This window comes from Juglans regia, chromosome 7 (genome assembly GCF_001411555.2).
Source record: "Juglans regia cultivar Chandler chromosome 7, Walnut 2.0, whole genome shotgun sequence".
Classification (NCBI taxonomy): Eukaryota; Viridiplantae; Streptophyta; class Magnoliopsida; order Fagales; family Juglandaceae; genus Juglans; species Juglans regia.
In genome coordinates, this window is record NC_049907.1 from 36587734 (window position 1) to 36610698 (window position 22965).

Sequence of the window (22965 nt, forward strand, 5' to 3'; positions counted from 1 at the left end):
AGAATCAAAGATTATTTATTTATTTATTTATTTAGTGAGGTGGGGAGCATAATTAAATGCAAAAATAAAATAAAATATAAGACAAGAAAATAAAAGATAAAAGGGTAATATATATACTAATATGGAGTTATCCATGGAGTTTATTGTTGAATCGTTGATATCGTTTAAAACGTGTGAAAAATAAATGGCATCCCCCAGGCTGACCATATCTGATTCCTCACATGAAATTGTGGATTAATACTCTCGATTTTAAAAAATGGTGTTACAATAGAATAATCTAGGCTGGTTCATTTATCAATTCTGAATATATAATATATATATATATTATGAATATATTATTATATCTGAATTTAGTGATGAGATCAATTGAAAACTCTGCCAGAAGATTTTAGCAAAGGGATAATAGGGTGGCTAAGCTTTAGATTAGGTTATCTTTTCAACTAAAAAGTAAAGTGGTGGTCATGGAGTATTAAAGGGTGGCTAAGCTTTGTAGTTTGACTCCCATGCTTATAAGAGGGATTATAACATGGGAGGAGTCCGGAGCAGCATGTGGTCACATGAGAGTAATTTCTAGCCATGTGAAAGCTGAATCTACGATATCTACAAGATACTTACACTCACTGACCAAGTTGCCCTTTTGAAGAGCTTCATCATTGTTGGTGCAGCATGTTATTTTCAACAACTGGGGATGGGTTTTCCTGTCATCTGAGAAATTAAGTTTACAAGTGGTAGATATTATATTCATTTGTTGAAAAGCTTCCATTAAGATTTGGACAGCTCTAATTAATATACTTAAACCTAGACATACAGCTAATAAACATAGAGCAGTGGTAGTCTTTGGATTACTGTATATTGGAGTTTCAGTCTGTGGCCCTCCTATGTCCTAATAATTGAAGGAGGTAGTGATGTGGAAGATTTACAGCCAGAACATGTAATGGACAGCCAAGATTAGCCCTCTGATTGACCAACCAGCATTTCACAATAACTATTTCACTTTTTTGGTTGCAGACAAACAATTCTAAGCTTGGGGATTTTTGAAATCAAAGCTTATTGGCAATTACAGTACTCTGTCATAATGCAGGTGGTCAAAACACTGCATTGAGATGCATTTGGACTCTTAAAATTTAAGTGGGGCCCTTCAGAATTGAAGACCAAAGTACCACAAACTCTTGTTACAGACAAGAGTAAAGGGTTGGAGGGACAAGGAGATTTAAGTATTCATTTGGTTACTTTTATGGGAGAGGTCAGAGTGGGGCACAAAGTTTTTGGGGTTTTGAGCAAATATCTTTTCTTTATATGCAAAAGAAGAGAGACCCAAGTGGTGCACTGTGCATAATTTAAGAGCCCTATGAACAGCAATGTAATGTGGCTAAACTGTAGATTAGTGGCGTGGGGGGACCATACACCATTCTATTAACATAAAGGGATGCAACTTGCTAATGCTTAGGGTTAGGGGAGAGAGGGGTTTGGTCTAGTCTCATGCAATACCCAGATGCATGGGTAACATGATCACTTAGGTTTTAATTACTGCATCATTAGGCTCTGTGCATGATGCATTAGCTGTTTGGTAGGAGAGAGAGAGAGAGAGAGAGAGAGAGAGAGTTCTGACCATGACCAAATTTTTGTTAATTAAAGGAGAAGTTTGGGGAAGGCGCTTTCAAGTGGGAATCCATTTGCAGATTGAATGGATCGATATTAAAAGCATGTTTTTTTTTTTTTTTTTTTTTACTCATGTCATGGGGGATGTATGTGGGTTTAGCCTATTTTAAGGTCTCTAAAACATATTGTGTATGAAGTATAATTTAATTTAAAAAATAAATTTTAAAATTTGAATCTTATAAATCAATTTTTTTTTATTTAAACGATATAAATTATGTGATCTACATACCGATTTGAAGATAGAATAATTCAAATAAGAATTATAATACGTACAAGTCAATGTAAAAACACAATACTATTCATTGTAATATTGTTACATTAACCATAAAAAAATTTAAATTACAAATAATTTTTATGTTAGCTAATTCAGAGTATGTAAAAAATGAAATTGATGGCCAGAGAGTATAAAATTTGGAAAGGAAAAATAAAAACCTTCCAATCGACATGAAGAAAGTTGGCAAACAGCCAAAGTGCAATCACAGTCAATCATAATGCATGTGATGCAGAATACCTCATTAGCATTGCTTTCCGCATTTGACTATTCTTTCTGTCTCTTTCTGATGTACTATTCCCAGACATTGAGTTAAAATGCAATTTTCAAAACAATAATGATCCAAGACCAAGGACAGAAGTATGAATTCGATCTGTTACTGCCTTTTGGCATGTTGCGTTATGATCATTGGGGGGTCTTACTTCAAGATCGATACAACAAATTAAATGGAGACAGTTCAAAACATTTTAACATAGCCCTCGAGTATCTACAGCAACACTTCTGGATCTGCCAAGAGACTGGGGGGAGTCACACTTGTAAGAGCTAACTGAAACCTAAGAAATGGAATAATATGGATGCTGAGGACCAAAATCATGCCAACTTTCCTCGCTCTGCATTACTTTCAATGGCATATAGATTTATGATGTTTTGTTGTCTCAGGCCATTTGTGCTAATTTCTTTGAGTGTCTCGTCCTTGCAGAAAGAGGTCAGGTGGAACTACGTACCCAAAAATAATTGCATGCAGTTGATTATAATAGTCATTTAGGGGGTGTTTATATATTTGAGTCAGTCATTTTTCTTTTCTTAATTAATTTTCTATTTTTCCGCCAATTAATCTTTGGATTTGTTAATAGAAGTGAAACACTATCATTAATCCAAAAGTAATGCTACATGCAGTCGTGAAGGGTGCAAGTGCCGTGCAGTCACTTTGAAAAAGAATAATGTCTACTATTAAAAAATTAATTTTTTTACACATAGGTCTCATATATATTTATTTTTTTCAAAATGATTACGTAATGCTTGCTCACTCACGACTGCAACTATCATTTCTCTTATACCAACCTGAGTCAATAGTACCGGAGACAGCTTGTTACAAAATAGAGATTCATTCCACTTCTGCACTGAATATTTTCTTTTTTTGATAATGACATCATAATTAATTTTGAGTTTAACTTCAAAATACACTGAGAGAACAGACGAGAAAAACACACAAAATAACGATGTGGTTTTGTTGGTGAAAGCAAAACACCAAAACAATCCACTGTTAAAGAAGAAAGTTATGATAATTAATTTATTAACTGTCTTAATTAAAAGTTGCTGCGCGCTTAAATTCTCTTAAGAATACAATAAAATAATATCTTAACAAACATGACTAGCTACGAATTAAATTATAGTTCTAGCTAATCCTATCAGAAAATCTAAATCTAGTTTTGGCATGTGGAGAGTATTACTCTAAATATATATTTAACGTCTATTATATATATATGGAACATGAGTAAGTACTTCATCATGAACTGGCCATAAAAGCATGGATCGGTGCAGCAAAATCTCTCATCTGATGATCGATCAGACAAACACTACCATCTAATTAAAGCACGTACATTTTCATTTTCTTCACATAAATTAACCACATTTAATTTGCTCTCTACGTACGTACACTGTTGAAATATAGAGGGTTTTGGAAAAAATAATATATATTTTCTATGTATAAAACTGTACAAAATAAGCCTATATATAGTTGAATATGACCAAAATAAATTAGAAAATACAATGAAGGAAGAAATATTCTAACATAGAGTAATTACAGGAAATTAAGAATATTATCATAATATTTTAAGAATATTGGATATAATCTAAGATATATATGTATACACTAACACTTCTCCAGCTTGGTTCGATAAATTTCGGTCAGTGATTTCTTAACAAGGCTTTATTTCTAGCCCATAAGATTCTGTCCTATTTCTTTGTACTACTGGTGTAGGTATTATCATTCTTCTTCTCTATGTGGATGATATAATTATTAATGGTGATGATATTGCTCGTATTCGAGATCTTCAAACTTTTCTTAGTCAGAATTTTGAGATGAAGGATTTGAGACACTTTAACTACTTTCTCGGTCTTGAAGTTACTTCAAGTCAGGACGGTTATTATCTCACTCAAGCCAAATATGCTTCTGATTTACTTTCGAAAACTAGGTTGACAGATAGCAAGATACCCACTAGTCCACTTGAGTATAATACCAAACTCCTAGCCACTGACGGTGCCCCACTTTCAGATGCAACACTTTATCGACATTTAGTTGGGAGTCTCATTTATCTTATTGTCACCAGGCCTTACATTTTATATGTTGTTCATCTGGTCAGTCAATTCATGAGCGCGCCTTGATCTACCCATTTTGTTGATGTTCTTCGAGTTTTAAGCTATATCAAGGGCACTCTATTTCATGGTATGCATTTCTCATCCCTTGAGCTACAGGCTTATTCTGATTGGGCTGGTGATCCCACCGATCGTCGCTCTGTCACTGGTTATTGTTTCTTATTTGGTACTTCTTTGATTTCATGGCATAGTAAGAAACAATCTATTGTTGCCTATTCTAGCATTGAGGTTGAGTATCGTGCCCTCGCTGATACGACATCTGAACTTTCTTGGTTGTGCTTGCTTCTGAAAGATATGGGTGTTCCTCAATCAACCTATTATCCTATTCACTATGATAATTGTAGTGCCATCCAGATTGAGCACAATGATGTGTTCCACGAGCATACCAAATATATTGAAATTGATTATCTCTTCATCCGCCATCATCTTCAGCACAGTGTCCTTCAGTTACTCTCAGTCCCCTCCGAAGATAATCTTACTGACATTTTTACGAAATCACATCCACCTGGTTAGCTTGATGATCTTATTTTCAAACTTCTATTGACTTTGCCATCACGAGTTTAATGGAGGATGTTAGTGTATACATATATATCTTAGATTATATCTAATATTCTTAGAATATTATGATAATATTCTTAATTTCCTGTAATAACTCTAGGTTAGAATATTTCCTCCTTCATTATATTTCCTTATTTACTTTGGCCATAATCAACTATATATAGGCCCATTTTGTATAGTTTTATACACATAAAATATATATGTATTATTTTCTCCAAAACCCTTCTATTTCAACACGTACAATACCTAAATTTCTCGACCGAATTAAGGCCGGCCACAAAAACAACGTGAAGCGCCTAGCTAGAGTTAGATGGTGAGGGATCGGTACGTACGTAGCTTGGCTCTTGAGAAAAATGGATTTCGATCGCAAGAGTAATAGGTATAAGCTCAAAATGTTTAAATTTTTTATATATCTTAAAAAAGTGGACTCAAAAAAAAAAAAAAAAAAATTTACACTTTTTTATAGTATAATTTATTTTTTTTATAAAAGACTTGCGCCATAGTACTTATATGTTTAGAATATTAATGCGGGTTAGATTTAAGTCTCGTTTAGATAATAAAAATATTTCATCTCATCTTATCTCATTATTATAATTTTTTTAAATTTTTATATAAAATATAAAAAAAAAATAACTCAATATTTTTAAATTTTAAAATAATAATATTATTATTAAAAATAATATTTTATTTAATTTTTAATTTATTTTATCTTAAATTCATTTTATTTCAACTCCATATCCAAAACTCAGCCTAATCGAATCATATGTAACAATGAAACTCACGTGTGATCATCATGTGCTTTTGCATACTATAAATTGACAAGATATATATTATCCTAATTTGTTTCTGTCACTCGACAATTTGACATATCATCGCTGTACAGTACCAGAAGTAGATCCTATTAATTATATATTTTCTGGCTGGAATCTCTTTCGCCATTTTTTGTGGCCACTTATTTTTTTATTTTTATTTTAACAAATAAATATATAATGCTCCAGTACGTACAATCCCTTTGTCTTATATATCTATTTCCTTGTTTTTTAATAATCAATTAAGGAGCTTCTACTTTCTTGATTATTTATTAAAATAAGCTAAAGTAGTTTATTCCTAGCTAGCTATACCAAGACAACATCAAGAATGCATGCATGCATGGTGGCTTAATGGTCTAGATTTTTTAGTTACTCTAACGTAGTTTGGCGTGTCTTAAATTTTGAATTTAATTTCAAATATGCTAGTACTAGTGTTATAATGGCCGTCACACTTTGAATAGTAAGGCTACCTTTGATTACACTGATCTTTTTCTTACTTAAAAAAATAAAAACCTAATTAAGGGAGAGATTAATTCCCGAAACAAAGGAAGCCATGCATATAACGTATTTCCCTAAACCAGCTTCATACATACACATAATATATATATATATATATGTGTGTGTGTAGTCATGCATGGCAGCCTCTTATGCCCTAGCTAGCTAGATTAAGATTTTGTTTGGTTATTGAATCAAATTCAATTCATCTTAAACTAATTAATCATTAATGGAATTCACAATTTTTTCAATTAATTTTTATAAAAAAAGTTAAATTCATCTTAACCTACTTCATATATTTCAATCTAAAAAGTTAAACTCATTTCAATTTAAAAAAAATTAACGACATCTCAATGTAGAGATTTATAAAATATTATTATTCACAACTCAACTAATCTCAATTAATCTCAACGTCTAAATATAGCCTAAATGATTTGACAGATTGTACATATTATAGAGATGTTGATGACCTTGGTCGACCTTTCCATAGTTCAAAACCAAATTTACAGGGATGAGTCCAATTAAGGGCAAGTTTGAGAGATGGGATGAGATACAAAATTTTCATTTCATTCCATCTCATCATTACATATTTTTTAAATTTATAAGTAAAATATAATAAATAATTTAATTTTTTTAAATCTCAATTTAATTGTTTTAAATTTTAATATAATAATAATATTAAAATAAAATACAAAATTTTTAGCTAACCTCTAAACCAGCCCTAAGTGAATCGAAAACCATCTCAATATCTCAGCTCGATCAATTCCCGGCGTATTCCTGTTGCTTTACTCATCGATAACGATTGACAATCTATGAAAAGAATTGGGAGTGGTAGTACCGTAAGAATAGGTTACCATTCATGCCACTTATACGCCTAGCTAGCCTCTTTCGAAAGAAACAAACATGTTACACAATCATGGAACAGTATAACGATAAGCTATACTGACTCGCAGCATCCTACACAGTCAATCGGCCGCCCTGCAGCCATGGCCAATACACTGCCTGGGTCCCCCAAATTAAAGCAGTAGTACTTTCGTGGGACTGGGACACAAAATGGATAGAAAGATTAGCTAGCAGCTGGTATATAGATAAAGAAATATTATCGGTAGAAATCACTATTCATAACAGTTATTTTTGTATATGTTATGTATCAAAATTTACATTACACGTCTGTTAAATTTAAAATTAAAGATAGATAAGAGAGAGTGAGAGTAGATTGAGAGCAGAGATGAGAGAGAGAGAGCGAGAGCGAGAGCAAAGATGAGAGAGCGGAGATTAGAGAGAGTAAGAGCGGAGATGAGAGAGAGAGATCGAGATAAGAGAGAGCGGAGATGATGAGAGAGATAAGAGAGAGAAGCCGCTGCATTTGAAGGAAGGAAAAAAAAAAGTAGATGAGAGGCATTCACGTAGTGTATATTGTGTGCACCACTACAGTAGATACTCTCTAGTACTTCTCTTTTATTGATAATCACTTTTTTAATTATTAAATAAAATAATAATAATAATAATAAATAAGTAATAGAATGATAGTAAACTTATCATTATCTTATATAGTATATAGATATGCATATGATTAATTTATAAAGCTTAATGTTAGAAACTTTTTTTTAAAATATTATTTTTTATCTTAAACTTTATAAATTCACAATCTTAATTATCCGCTTGAGTATCACATGCCAAATAATTTCTTTATTTTCATAATTAATTTATAAGGTCATTTAAAATATATAAAATTTAAGATAAATGCAAAGAATAGCATTAGATCGGTACAACTTATACTCAAAGTACAGTTAATGGTTGTACTTCCATTGAATACGTGGCTAAATTTCTCCAAATTCCGTCTGCTTCACTATATATATATATATATTTTTCATGACCCAATAAATCAAATATAAATTAAAAAAAAATTTGTGCTGTTTATCCGATGTTATAATCACTTACGTACTACGAAGTAAATTTAAATTATTATGCTTATAAAAAAATCAATCATATGTTTAATAGATTAATAAAAAGTAATACTAAGTATAAATTCTAAATATATAAATTTTGTATAAGTTTCTTGTAAAAATATAGATTTTATAAATTAAAAAAAATATTTTACAGTAGAATACATTTTTTTTTACAAAGAATATTTCGAGATTTCTCTTGTATATATCATTTTTTGTTAGAAAAATTATGCTAATTAGTTATTATTTATTATTTTACACTCTACACATGAAAAATATTCATAAATCTTATGAAAAAAATTATAGACATGAAATATAAAAATGAATAGTAACGAATGCAAAAAATTCCACTTTCTCCTTAGGATAAAAACTATTATGCCGTCTTAAATTTACAGCTCAATTTGATTGTTTAGTGATTTTTTTTTATTTAATAATAAAAAAGTAGTTTTAAGTATATTAATATATTTTTTTATTTTTTAAAAATATTTAAATATATTAACAAATATTAAAAAAAAATTACAAGTGAAATTAGCGGTATAAACGAGTAGCGCCGCTCTTCTTGTTAATAGATGTATTTACACGTAGATTTTTTATTTTTTTCTAAAAATATCTCCGGCCGATTATTTGGTGATATTTGCTGGAAGAAAAATTCTATTCCTAAGCCTCATACACCACACACCATCATTTTTATGATTTCTTTAATTTTATTCTCTTATCAAATGTGTGATATGTAGATTATGAGTAGAATAATTCAATTATTTTAAGAATAATAAAACCAAAAAAAACTTTAAAAAAATTTAAAAAAAATAAAAAAAATCTTAATGTGTGATGTATGGGCTTATGAATAGCAATGTTCTTGTTGGAAACTATCAATTCGATCTGATGGAAAATTTGAAGCGACAGGAACTTGACGGAGCAGCTAAAAGACAAAGCAAAATCAATGGTCCTGATTGGGTCACTCAATCATGAACCGTACCAGTACCGATCATTATTGCTTCCCATGACTTCTCTCCCTCCCCCATGCAAATAATGCAGTTGCCAAACTCATTGATCCCAAAAAGTGCGCGTGAACTTCACGTCCAATATAAAATCATAAAAAATAATATTTGAAGTCGTATAATATGACGCACTATTTTTTAAAAAAATCAGTAGATATAATATACATATAAAAAATTAATTTTTTAATAATAAATTTTAATTTTTAAACAAAAATACATAATATTTACACAACTCACCACTTTATTTAGAATTACTCAAAGCATCTTTATTGAATTGGTTAAATATATATTTAAAATTTAACTAATATCACATAAATTTACATTTATCGATTTCATTTAAATTCAATCCTTATATTAGATTATTTATTTACTCTCTATATAATAATAAAATATTATTAATTTAATAATTTTTTTATTTAATTTATTTTTATTATATTTTATAGTTTTACTAATGAAATGTTAATAATAATTATATTCTAATTAAATTAATATTAAAAATCATATTTTCAAATGTCATTTAATGATAATAACCAAAAATATTTTATTAAATTAATCTAGAATTTCATATAAATTTCTTAATTACTAACCAAATATCTAGTAACATACTCATGTTCATGTCAATAAAAAATCTGCACATACATAAACGCCTATAAGAAATTACTAAGTCTACACTTCCAACGCTTACATAAATCTGCACCTACATCTTAATTACAAAAAACACCAGCACGTACAGATATTACTATGTCTGCACTTCCAACACCATTTCTAGCAACATATCATGTCTAACAACAGCATAAAAAGAAATCTCGGATTACAACACATAATGACAATTACCAAAAAACCAAAAACATCCACATGAGTTACACACATCTTCTATGCTAAACCAAAAAAAAACCCAAAAATATGTAATACTAAGTTACAAAAAAAATCCACATGAGTTGTTACAAAAACCATCCACATAACTGTTTTAGGTATTCAAAGATCTTCAGTAGCTAAAAACTATTCTGAGTAGTACCTGAAAAAACACAGCCATCCATAAATGTTGGCACAGCAAAAAGGGATGCAGACTTTAATAAGATAAACTAAATGAGACAAACTTTAATAGTTTTATAGTATTAATTTGTTTATAGCCACATATCTAAACTCTGCAATATTAAGTTTGGAATTACAAAACTGTGCAATATAGTGTTGATCAAAAATAGAATTACAAAATTGTGCAATATATTAACCAAAAATAGCAGTTACAAACTCTACACCTACATACAGTGTTGATTTTTTTACTGATTTGTAACAAATTTTGTTTTAGCATGTTAGATTACACAAATAACAAAAAAGAATCAAGGGATTACCAGGTTTTGCCATTTATGATACTCTTCAGTGCACTTCCCCCTCCTCCAGCTACTACATTTGTAGTGATCCATTCCTATGTTTCTCTAGAATTTCTATTTGAAGTGATCTGAAGTATTCTCGCTACAACGCATTCATGTTATCAACATTCAAACTCATGATTTCCATCTTCATCTTCTTCTTCTTCTTCTTCTTCTTAAGTTCTATCATCTAAGTCCTATCCCTATCAACCCAGATTACTGCTTCTCATTGCTCAATCATCATTATTTTCCTATCACTTTCCATGTTACTTAACCTTTCATCAAACTCAGTAGGTGAAGATTCTTTACGATTCCTTTTTCTTTCCCTTTTTTCCAGTTTTCTTGCCTAATGACCTCTTCGCATTGACAAACATACTCTCACAAATGTTGTTATCTTTGGCATTGGCAGTTGGAATGGTAGAGCAGCCTCCCTATCTCTTTGTTGGCAAATTATCTATATGCACTTGCCACTTTAGTTGGTGCCTCAATAGGTTCCAACAATGGTCCAAATTATAGGCAGCTTTTTGTGTCGATTGGTACATTACATTTGCCTTATCAATCTAAACAACAATTATAAAAATATTAATACATATTTCAATGAAAACTTATAATAATTAGAAACATACATTGTCTTGTTCATTTGTACCGCTTGGATGCATTGATTTAACTTCGGCTAAACAACCATAAAACTTGTTTGTGACTTTTTGGATGGTTGACCATCAATTAGTAACCGAGCACATAGAACATTCAAGCTAGTTAGATTTTTTAAAGGTATTGAAGTAATCATAGATTCTTATCCACAATTGGGTGGACTTTTGGTTAGTCTCCCGATAGTGTCTATGCAAATGTTGAGCCACCCTAATACAAGGAGGTTGTCTTCCTCCACGGTGAAGGACACACTCCGTTGGGATTTCTTAGTTTGTGCCCTTACTTCCCTTTCGAGTTGTGTTACTTCAAACTCAACCTCAACATTATCGTGCAAAACACTAGCCATGAGGGTTGTTAATACCTTCTCCACAACTTTGCAAGAGTGTGATGAAAAAGGGATTGTCCATTATTTGTGAACCTATCATTCATAAAACAATAACCATGCAACAAAGTCACAAACCCCACTCAAACTTCATACAATAGCAACCATAAAACACTTTACTGAACCATAAAATTAGCATGCTAAATCAAAAACCATAAAACACTTTACTGGTACGATAGGTCCATTGAAAATTACACAGTAGTTCATACTTAACAAAACAAAAGTCACCATAACATCCATTGAATTACACAGTAGCTCACTAAAATAGCAGCCATAAAATATATGAATATAACCAATCAATTAGCCATAAAAGGGCCCCTAGTAGTCACAGGCTTCAAGCCAATTAACCATTTTGTGATCTGTCCATGAGCATCCATTGACTAAAGTATGCTAAAATCAGTAGATATTAACTAAAATCACAAACCATGAGCATCCATTGACTAAAGCATGCTAAAATCAATAGATATTAACTAAAATCACAAACCATGAGCATCCATTGACTAAAACTCCAATCTGGTACTATAGGTCCATTGAAAATTACACAGTAGTTCATACTTAACAAAAAAAGAAAGGGTCACCATAACATCCATTAAATTACACAGTAGTTTACTACAATAGAAACCATAAAATATAAAAATATAACCAATCAATTAGCCATAAAAAGGCCCCTAGTAGTCAAAAGCTTCAAGCCAATTAGTCATTTTCACAGGCTTCAAGCCAATTAGCCATTATGTGATATGTCCATGAGCATCTATTGACTAAAGCATGCTAAAATCAGTAGATATTAACTAAAATCACAAACCATGAGCATCCAAAACTCCAATCTGGTACTATAGGTCCATTGAAAATTACACAGTAATTCATACTTAACAAAAGAAAAGTCACCATAACATCCATTGAATTACACAGTAGTTCACTAAACAGAAACCATAAAACATAGAAATATAACAAATCAATTAGCTATAAAACGGCCCATAGTAGTCACAAGCTTCAAGCCAATTATCCATTTTTTGATCTGTCCATGAGCATCCATTGACTAAAGCATGCTAAAATTAGTAGATATTAACTAAAATCATAAACCATGAGCATCCATTGACTAAAAGTCCAATCTAGTACTACAGGTCCATTGAAATTTACACATCAGTTCATACTTAACAAAAATGCCAAGTAGCAGTGTTCAACCTCCAATATCAGATAATGCAAAGAAGGAAAAAAAAAAAAAAACCTCAATCAAGTAGTGCTCAACCTCCAATATCAGATAACACAAGAAAAGAAAAAAAAAACACGCAAGAAGATAAATTATACCTACCCAGATAATGCTTAATTTCAACACGCAAGAATAAAAAGCACCTCTGAAAAAAAGTCATTTCCATCTCAGATAATGCAAGAAGAGGCATTATACCTACCCAATTTAGACCTTCGAGCAAGAGAAAATTTTGGACAAAAAAAAAGTTATACCTGCCCAATCAGTAGCACATAGAAAATGAACAAACATGAAAAACCAAACAAAGACTAAACAACCACATCCTACACATAAATTGTTGATTTATGTTTAATGCATTGTTTAAGTGGTTAGTTATTATCACGTATGTATTTTCCTTTTATGTTGGGATGTTTATTACTTGTCGATTTAGTCTACCTACCACGTTTGTAGCAGTTACTAAACGTGGGCTATGTTATTGATTTCAGTTTTTTATTTCAGTTTTGTATAAGGCTATTTAACAGCCAAATTTGTTATTGAAATGATTAAGACGATTTCCGCCATTCTATCTGTGCAACCTCCTCAATCTATTTTTTCCTTACAATTGGCATCAGAGCCTTGTCACAAAGGCCTGATTATTTAGAAGCATCAGTCTTCTATGAGTGGTTTTAGTTGAAGGATGACGACAGAATGTTCGTTTGTACAACCAACAGTTACAAAGTTTGATGGCTACCATGATCACTGGGCAATGCTCATGGAAAATTTCCTGTGATCAAAGGAGTATTGGGGCCAAGTGGAGAATGGCGTTCATGTAGCTTGGGATGTTTGTTACTTGTTGATTTAGTCTACCTACCACGTTTGTAGCAGTTACTAAACGTGGGCTATGTTATTGCTTTCAGTTTTTTATTTCAGTTTTGTGTAAGGCTATTTAACAGCCAAGTTTGTTATTGAAATGATTAAGACGATTTCTGCCATTATATCTGTGCAACCTCCTCAATCTATTTTTTCCTTACAATTGGCATCAGAGCCCTATCACAGGGGCCTAATTATTTAGAAGCAGCAGTCTTCTACGAGTAGTTTTAGTTGAAGGATGACGACACAAGGTTCGTTTGTACAACCAACAGTTACAAAGTTTGATGGCTACTATGATCACTGGGCAATGCTCATGGAAAATTTCCTGCGATCAAATGAGTATTGGGGCCAGGTGGAGAATGGCATTCCTGTAGCAGCAGAAGGTGTTGTTCTCATTGATGCATAGAAGAAGCACTTTGAAGATCAACAGTTGAAAGATTTGAAAGCTATGAACTATCTATTTCAGGCATTAGATCTTTCTATTCTGGAGACAATTCTTAACAAGAAATCTTCAAAGGATATCTGGGACTCCATGAAGTAGAAATATCAAGGCACAACGCGAGTGAAACGTGGAAACTTGCAAGCTCTTAGAAAGGAATTCGAAGTTCTTCACATGAAAACTAGAGAAACTGTGAATGAATATTTTGCTTGCCCTCTTACCATAGCCAACAAGAGGAAAGCAAATGAAGAAGATAAGGGAAGTATTGTTGTTGTTAAAATGATTTTAAGATCCATGACTCCAAAATTTGATTATGTTGTATGTTCTACTGAGGAGTCTAAAGATATCGACACTTTAACTATTGATGAGTTGCAGAGCAGTCTAATTGTACATGAACAACACATGAGTTCACATGTTGAAGAAGAGCAAGCTTTGAAGATCACTCATGGAGATTCCTCAGGAGGAAGAGATCATGGTCATGGAAACTACAGAGGAAGAGGAAGAGGACACAACAACAGGTCTTTTGATAAGGCCACAGTGGAGTGTTACAATTGTCATAAGCTAGGACACTTTGCATGGAAATGTCCAAATAAGAACACAGAAACAAATTATGCAGAGAATTAAGAAGAAATGTTGCTGATTGCATATATGGATACCAACAAAGTCAGTCGAGAAGACATGTGGTTTCTTGATTCTGGTTGCAGCAATCACATGTGTGGCAACAAAGAGTATTTCTTAGACTTTGATGGTATTTTTCGAGACTCTGTGAAGCTTGGCAACAACATAAGTATGGCTATGTTGGGAAAGGGCAATGTCAAGTTGGAAGTAAATGGTCTAATATAGATAATTACAAGTGTGTTTTATGTACCTGAATTGAAGAATAATTTGCTAAGTATTGGACAGTTGCAAGAAAATGGACATATTGTTTTGTTTCAAAATGACAAATGTAAAGTGTTTCATTCTCAGAAAGGTTTGATTATGGATATGAAAATGACTTCCAATAGAATGTTTGTCCTGCATGCTATATCCCAACCTATAGCTTCCACTTGTTTTAAAACAATAACTAAAGACATTGAACAGCTTTGGCACTATCGATATGGACACTTGAGTTTTAAAGGGTTAAAGACTCTTCAACAAAGAGAGATGGTGAATGGCTTGCCGAATTTTCAACCTCCCTCGAAGCTGTGCAAAGAATGTTTGGGAGGGAAACAACACAGGAATTCATTTCCTAAGAAGACCACCTGGCGAGCTGCAGAAATTCTTCAATTGGTGCATGCAGACATTTGTGGACTAATTAAACCCATCTCTAACAGCAAGAAAAGGTATCTGCTTACTTTCACTAATGATTTTAGTAGAAAAACATGGGTTTATTTTTGTGTGGAAAAATCAGAAGCTTTTGACTTTTTCAAAAGTTTTAATATTCATGTTGAGAAAGAAACAAATCTTTTTCTGAGAAGTCTACACACTAATCGAGGAGGCAAGTTTACATCCCAAGAATTTGTCAATTTTTGTGATAAAAATGGTATACGGCGACAGTTAATAGCTGCATATACGCCACAATAGAATGGAGTTGCGGAACGAAAGAATAAAACAATTATGAATATGGTTTGAAGTATGCTTTCAGCAAAGAAAATTCTAAAGTCCTTCTGGCCTAAAGCAGTTAACTGGACTGTACTTGTTTTAAATCGAAGTCCCGAAACTTGGAGTAAAATTTAGCCTTCAATTGATTATTTTAGAGTATTTTGATGTATTTCTCATATCCATGTGCCTGACAATAAAAGAACTAAACTAGATGATAAGAGTTTCAGTTGTGTTTTATTTGGAGTTAGTGAAGAATCAAAGGCTTATAGGTTGTATGATCCTATTTCACAAAAGATCATAATTAGTAGGGATTTTGTATTCGAGGAAAACAAGAACTGGGACTGAGATAAGAAATATAAGGAAGTCACTATATATGATTTAGAATGGGGTGATTGTAAAGAAGAAGTAACTGAGAATGAGGAAATAAGTGAAACTTATTCTGATCTTGATATATAAGACAATGCATCAGACAGTATAATTGATGTTATTGCTAAAGCTTCTGGGATAGGTTCTTTAATTCAGAACACAGACAGCCCTTAAAACTTGAGTGCAACCAGAAATCGATGAGCACCTGTTTGGATGAGAAATTATGAAATAGGAGAGAGACTTTCTGATGAAGAAAATGAATGGGAACTTGCCATGTTTACAGCTGCTAATCCTATTCTTTTTGAAGAAGCTGTAAAAAGTGAAAAATGAAGAACAACCATGGATGTGGAAATGGAAGCAATAAACAAAAATGAGACTTAGGAATTAACAGAATTACCTAAGGGAGGAGAGGCAATTGGAGTAAAGTTGGTGTACAAGACTAAGTTGAATGAAAATGGAAAAGTAGAAAAGCACAAAGCTCAGCTTGTAGCAAAGGGCTATGCACAGCAATATGGAGTAGACTATACTAAAGTTTTGGCACCTATGGCACGAATGGAGATAATTCATTTGGTAGTAGCACTTGCAGCTCAAAAGGGGTGGTCCATTTATATATCAACTAGATGTGAAATTTACATTTTTTTCATGATGAATTGAATGAAGAAGTTTTTGTAAAACAACCTTACAGTTATGTACAGAAAGGCAGTGAAGAAAAAATTTACAAGCTAAGGAATCCACTTTGTGGACTTAAACAAGCACCTCATACTGGCTACAGTCGTATAGAAGTTTATTTCATGAAAGAAATTTTTGAGAAATGTGATTATGAGCACACTCTGTTCATCAAGATTAATAAGCAAGGTAAAGTCTTGATCGTGAGCTTGTATGTGGATGATCTAATCTTTACTGGAAGTGATGAATCAATGTTTGAAGAATTTAAACATTCAATGAAGCATGAGTTTGATATGACTGATCTTGGCAAGATGAGGTATTTCCTTGGTCTTGAGGTGTTGCAAAAGTCTGATGGTATTTTTATTAGTCAAAAGAAATATGCATTGGAGGTACTGCACAGGTTTGGAATGGATAAGAGCAACTTTGTTTTCAATCCTATTGTTCCTGGTTGTAAACTTGTAAAAGATGAAGGAGTTAAAGTAGATAAGACTTACTATAAGCAGATTATAGGGAGTCTCATGTATCTCACTTCTACATGACCAGACCTAATGTTTATAGTAAGTATGATTAGTAGGTATATGGAGAATCCTATTGAATTACACTTGCAAGCAGCAAAAAGAGTGATACGATATCTAAAATGAACTTTTGATTTTGGGATTTTCTATAGGAATGGAGGAAATGCTGAACTTATTGCTTATACTGACAGTGATTATGCTAGAGATTTAGAATATCGAAAGAGCACTTCGGGTTATATTTTCTTATTAAGTTCAGGGGCAATTTCTTGGTCATCAAAAAATAACCAGTAGTGAGTTTATCCACCACAGAGGCAGAATTTATTGCTACAACCTCATGTGCATGTCAGTCAGTTTGGTTAAAAAGAGTGTTAAGAAAATTGGATCAAAATCAAGACAAGACATGTATTATTAAGTGTGATAGCAGCTCTGCAATCAAGCTCTCAAAGAATCCAGTGATGCATGGTTGAAGCAAACACATTGATGTGCGTTTTCATTTTCTTCGAGATCTTACAAAGGATGGAACTGTGGAATTGGTACAATGTGATACACAAGATCAGTTGGCTGACATAATGATAAAACCACTCAAGCGAAACACTTTTGTCAAGATGCGAGAACACTTGGGAATCTAATCTGAAATTGATGTAAACTGAAGCTTGCAACATTCAGTTTAAGGTAGGAAATGTTGATTTATGTTTAGTGTATTGTTTAAGTGGTCAATTATTACCACATATGTATTTTTCTTTTATGTTGGGATGTTTGTTACTTGTTGATTTAGTCTACCTACAATGTATGTAGCAGTTATTAAACGTGGACTATGTTATTGCTTTCAATTTTTTATTTCAGTTCTCTGTAAGGCTATTTAACATTCAAGTTTGTTATTGAAATTATTAAGACGATTTCCTCCATTCTACCTATGCAACCTCTTCAATCTATTTTTTCCTTACATAAATCACCAAAAAAAAAACTGTGAAATTTAAATGACTTGCCTCTAGATCTAAATAGCCCTTTTTATACGGCTCAACGGTGGAGAGGGATTTCTGGAGTGAGAGAAAGGGAAGTTATGGATTCATAGATGGTTTCGAGACTGAGAGAAAGGGGCTGAGTTTTGGGAGTGAGAGAGAGAATGTGCAGAGGGATTTAGCACTAGCATTAGTTTCTCTATATGCATATTCAAAATCACATCTTTTGAAAATTAATTTTGTATATCAAGAAAAACTCTTACATTGGATTATACATCTTTAAACCAAATAATAATAAAATATTATTATTTTTTATTTTTCGTAAAATTATTATTTTTTATATATTTTACAATTAGCACCATGTGCTCAAAAATACAAATTTCATATATCTAAATATTACAAATTTCATGTATCAAAATGATCAATTTTATCAATTAATATTAATATGTACTAAAAAATACTTTGTATCATCAATTTAATACAAATTTCATATATCAAAATCATCTTAATACAAATTCCACAAAATTGATTTTAACGGGTAGGAGAGGAAAAAACATTAAAAATAATGTTTGAAGAGTGAATAGTGCTTCTTCAAACTTGAAGAAATACTATTCATAACTATGTAAAAATTTAGAGATACATAAGCCAATATAGATGAATTTAAAGACATATTATGCAAATATGAAGATGAAGATAAAAATGAATAAGCCATTGCTAGTACTCTTAACAAGTCCATGGGCGGAATCAAGCTTGAAACGAATGGACGGGCGTAGGCTTAATAGTGAACGTAGACCCCCTTGCTCATATATATGAGATCAATGACTTAAAAGACATTTGCCGAGAGAAACTGCTAGACTTCTTTATTGCGTTGCGAAGAGAAATTGAAGATAGGATTTGCTAATGCAGTGCTGAGAAAATGTGCAGAGGGTTTCAGAATTGAGAGAACGAGGATGGGTTTCGGGAGTGATGGGGAGGGTTTCACAAGAATGGGATTTCAACGAGAGGGATTCCCACAATTTTGTTTGGAGTGAGAAAATATTATTAATGTTTGGTTAAGTTACTGTTCTCCCACAATTTTTTGAATCATTGTAGTTGAAATCTAAAATTTTATAGCAATGTCTAATCTAATGTAGTGGTTTTTTGGCACATATTGACCAAAATTGTATACCAAGTTAAAACCATGTGAGCATTGACATTGGTTTCCTCAAATTTATCTCTAAAATCTGATGAAAAGTACGTGTTTTTCATAAATTCAAAACCTCCCTATCTATAACCCCACATTGGATTAACTATTGGATTAGTCAAAATAATAATGTAATAATATTTTTAATTTATTTTTTTAATAATAATATTTTTAATTTATTTTTTTTCATAGTTTACAATTACACTAACTATATGTTTGATACTTAAATTATTATTTTTCAACTTAAATATATTGTGACTCAAAATTGGGAAATAATAATTTAAGTAAATAAAATAATAATTATAGAGTGTGAATAGTTAGTCTTTAAATTTAGAGATAAATTTAAATATACGGTAATTCAAAGTTAAAGATTTTAGTAAATGTTGAATTCAATACAATAATTTTAAATATAAATTCATCAAATTTTAAAAATGACACTCGATCATTAATGCCAATGCTAACATGCACGCCATCCATCTTCTGATCTAGCTAATGTGCTGATAAATGCGTGTTTCGTCAATTCAGATAACAGAGGTTACGTAATTAAATTCTTTTAGGCCAGATATTAACGACAAAACATGAAAGATGAGACTGTTGCGTGCAAACTCTATATATATTACGTGGATGTGCATAATGCATTTTTTCAGATAATGACAAAGCTAGCTAGCATAATATATATTCGGGGAAAGCGTGCTCTAAACGGAATCCATACACCCCAAAAACCGCCAAATAATATGATAATTAAGTCGAGTCTATCACCAAAAATTTTTTAATTATCAATAAATTACTATTAATTACAAATGCAAAAATTAGTAATATTTAGAAAACAATTATCAGATATTTTTCAATAATATGAATTAATGAGGTGATATTTACACATTGATCTTATTATAAACTATTATGTTATTAAAATTATTTATATATTATTTTATCATACGATATAAATCTCATGCATGCAGTATCTTCTATAAAAATATCTTAAGTTATCCTCTTTAATTATATTATTCTTCAGAAAAACTTAGTATACCCAACAATTTTGAGGCCCATTTTAGATTTAGAAAGTGTTTCATCTCATCTCATCTCATCTCATTTATCATATCTTATCATTATAATTTTCTTAAATTTTTATATAAAATATAATAAACAATTCAACTTTTTCAAATTTTAAAATAATAATAATATTAAAAAATAATATTTTAATAATATTTTATTTAATTTTTATCTTTTATCTAAAATCATATCATGTTATCTTTAAATCCAAACCAGCCTGAGTTTTCGAATTATATAAAAACTTGAAAATGGCATTAATTGAATTTTCACGCATGGCAGCGGCCAGCTCCCTCGGCCTACAATAATATGATCACCGTCTTGTCCGCTAAGAAGAGGTGCCGAAGCTTCATTAAGTACTCTTACGCACATGACATACATGGATGATTTCCAGGCACGAAAACCATATATATACCAAATAATCTTACGCATATATATATATATATATATATATATGTGGATCATACATATATATATATATATATATGGATTAATTATAAAAGGATTCATATATATCTCTTCTTTTTTTTTTTTTTTTTTTTTCTTTCCCATTTCGGTCCCTTCCTCAACCTTCACCTCTTCGTCTGATTTTCTCTCTCATCTTGAAATTTCACAAACTGATCCCTCACTTTCTGCTCTCTCTCTTTCTACCCTCTCAAACCCACTCTCTCACATGTTTATCTTTCATAATGTTTCCTCTCTCTGCATTCATTGGAACCAGACCTCTCTCTCTCACGGTTCCTCGTCTTCTCTCTCTCTCTCTGTCTCTTTCTCCATCATGCATCGGTAGCGAAATCAAAGTGTCAATTTTTCTATTGCTTTGGCAACCTATCGTTAAAAGAAGTGGTATTTGTTTGTTGAGAGATTCGACAACCAGGCCAGATCGACTTCTCCATCTATTCCATAAAGTTCTATTCACACATAGCTATAAACGAAATGAAAGGTGTTAAACAAAGTTTACTGTTCATTCATGTTCACTTACCGATAATCTCTTTTAAGTATATATATATATATATATATATATATATATATATTTACTAGCAGTGGTTTAACGTGCAACGCGGGTTTCTCACATTTGCCTAATTGAAAGAAAAATTAAAATTCTTGAAAATAATATGTCCAAACCGTAAATAAAGTGTGATTCTCTATATACAACACAAATTCTTGAATAATTAAATTAGATGTTAGTTAAATATAGTCTTACTCTCTTAAAAATATTTAGCAAAATTTCATCATTTATTTAATGATGAAAAATTAGTATTTTATAAATTAAAATTAATTTTAAATATATGATATGATATTTATATTTTAATTATCTATTTAAGTTAGTTTATTTTCAATGTTTTAACATCTACCGTTTGATCAAATCTAGAAATTCAAGATAAATGGTTGGCTGACAAGATCAGAAGATTAAAACCGTAATGACAAATCAAATAAGAGTGGCTGAGAAAGTGAAAATGAAAAAAGTAAAGCACAAAAAGTAAGGCTAAAATCGTAATAACACCTAACTACCAAGGGCATTGATGGAATAAAAATGTTAAACAAGAATTAATATTCATTATTGTTCATCATTGTTCATTACTGTTCATATCTTATAGCCACTTATACTATGATATTTATATTTTAATTATCTATTTAATTTAGTTTATTTTCAATGTTTTAATCTTTACCGTCGGATCAAATCTAGAGACTTAAGATGAAGGGTTAGCTGACAAAATCAGAAAATTAAAACCGTAATGACAAATCAAATAAGAGTGGCTGACAAAGTATAAATGGAAAAGTAAAGTACAAAAAGTAAGGCTAAAATCGTAATAACAACTAACTACCAAGAGCATTGATGGAATAAAAATGTTAAACAAGAATTACTATGTTCATTATTGTTCATATCTTATAAATGCTTTTAAATATAAGAAGATATATATATATATTAGGACTGCAACCCGACCAACCCGATCCATGTTTGGGCCCGATCCGACCCGACCCGAATCAAGGACAAGCCAACCCGATATGGGCCGACCCGACCAGAGATTGGAAGCAGCCAAACGAATCAACTCCAGATCGATCAATACAAAACCCGAATCTCTCTCGTTCTCACATTCCATTTGCCTTTGGTTTCACTTCAAAAATTCGATTCAAAAGCTCGATAACAATGCACATGCAGCTAAAGATGTAAAGATAACAAATGAAAGAAATAAAGAAAGGAAAATAGTACTAAAAATCAATGCTTTCCATAGGAAATGGTGCACTATGATCTTCATCATCACCAGTAGAGAAAAGGTGAGAAAAATATTGAAGAAGATGAGGAGTAGATCTGAATCCAAAAGAAAAGTCTGGGTCAAGCGAAAATGGCTGCAGCCGCCCAACAGACTAGACCCTCTTCTTCCACTAGACCACTCCAGCCACCTCCTCCTCTTCAGTCCAGGGCTCCACCGCCACTTCCTACTTGCCCTCACTTTGAACTCGTTTTACAGTGGAAAAACTCACTCGTCGATGGTGGAAAAACTCGTCAATGGTGGAAAGGTCTCCTTCTCCGAGCTCTCTCCCACTCCCCTTCTTTGTCGGCTTCCTCTAGGGTTTGTTTACCACAGAGCATTTTAAATTCACCTGTGAACAGATTAATTTGTATTTCCTATTTAAAACGTCAATA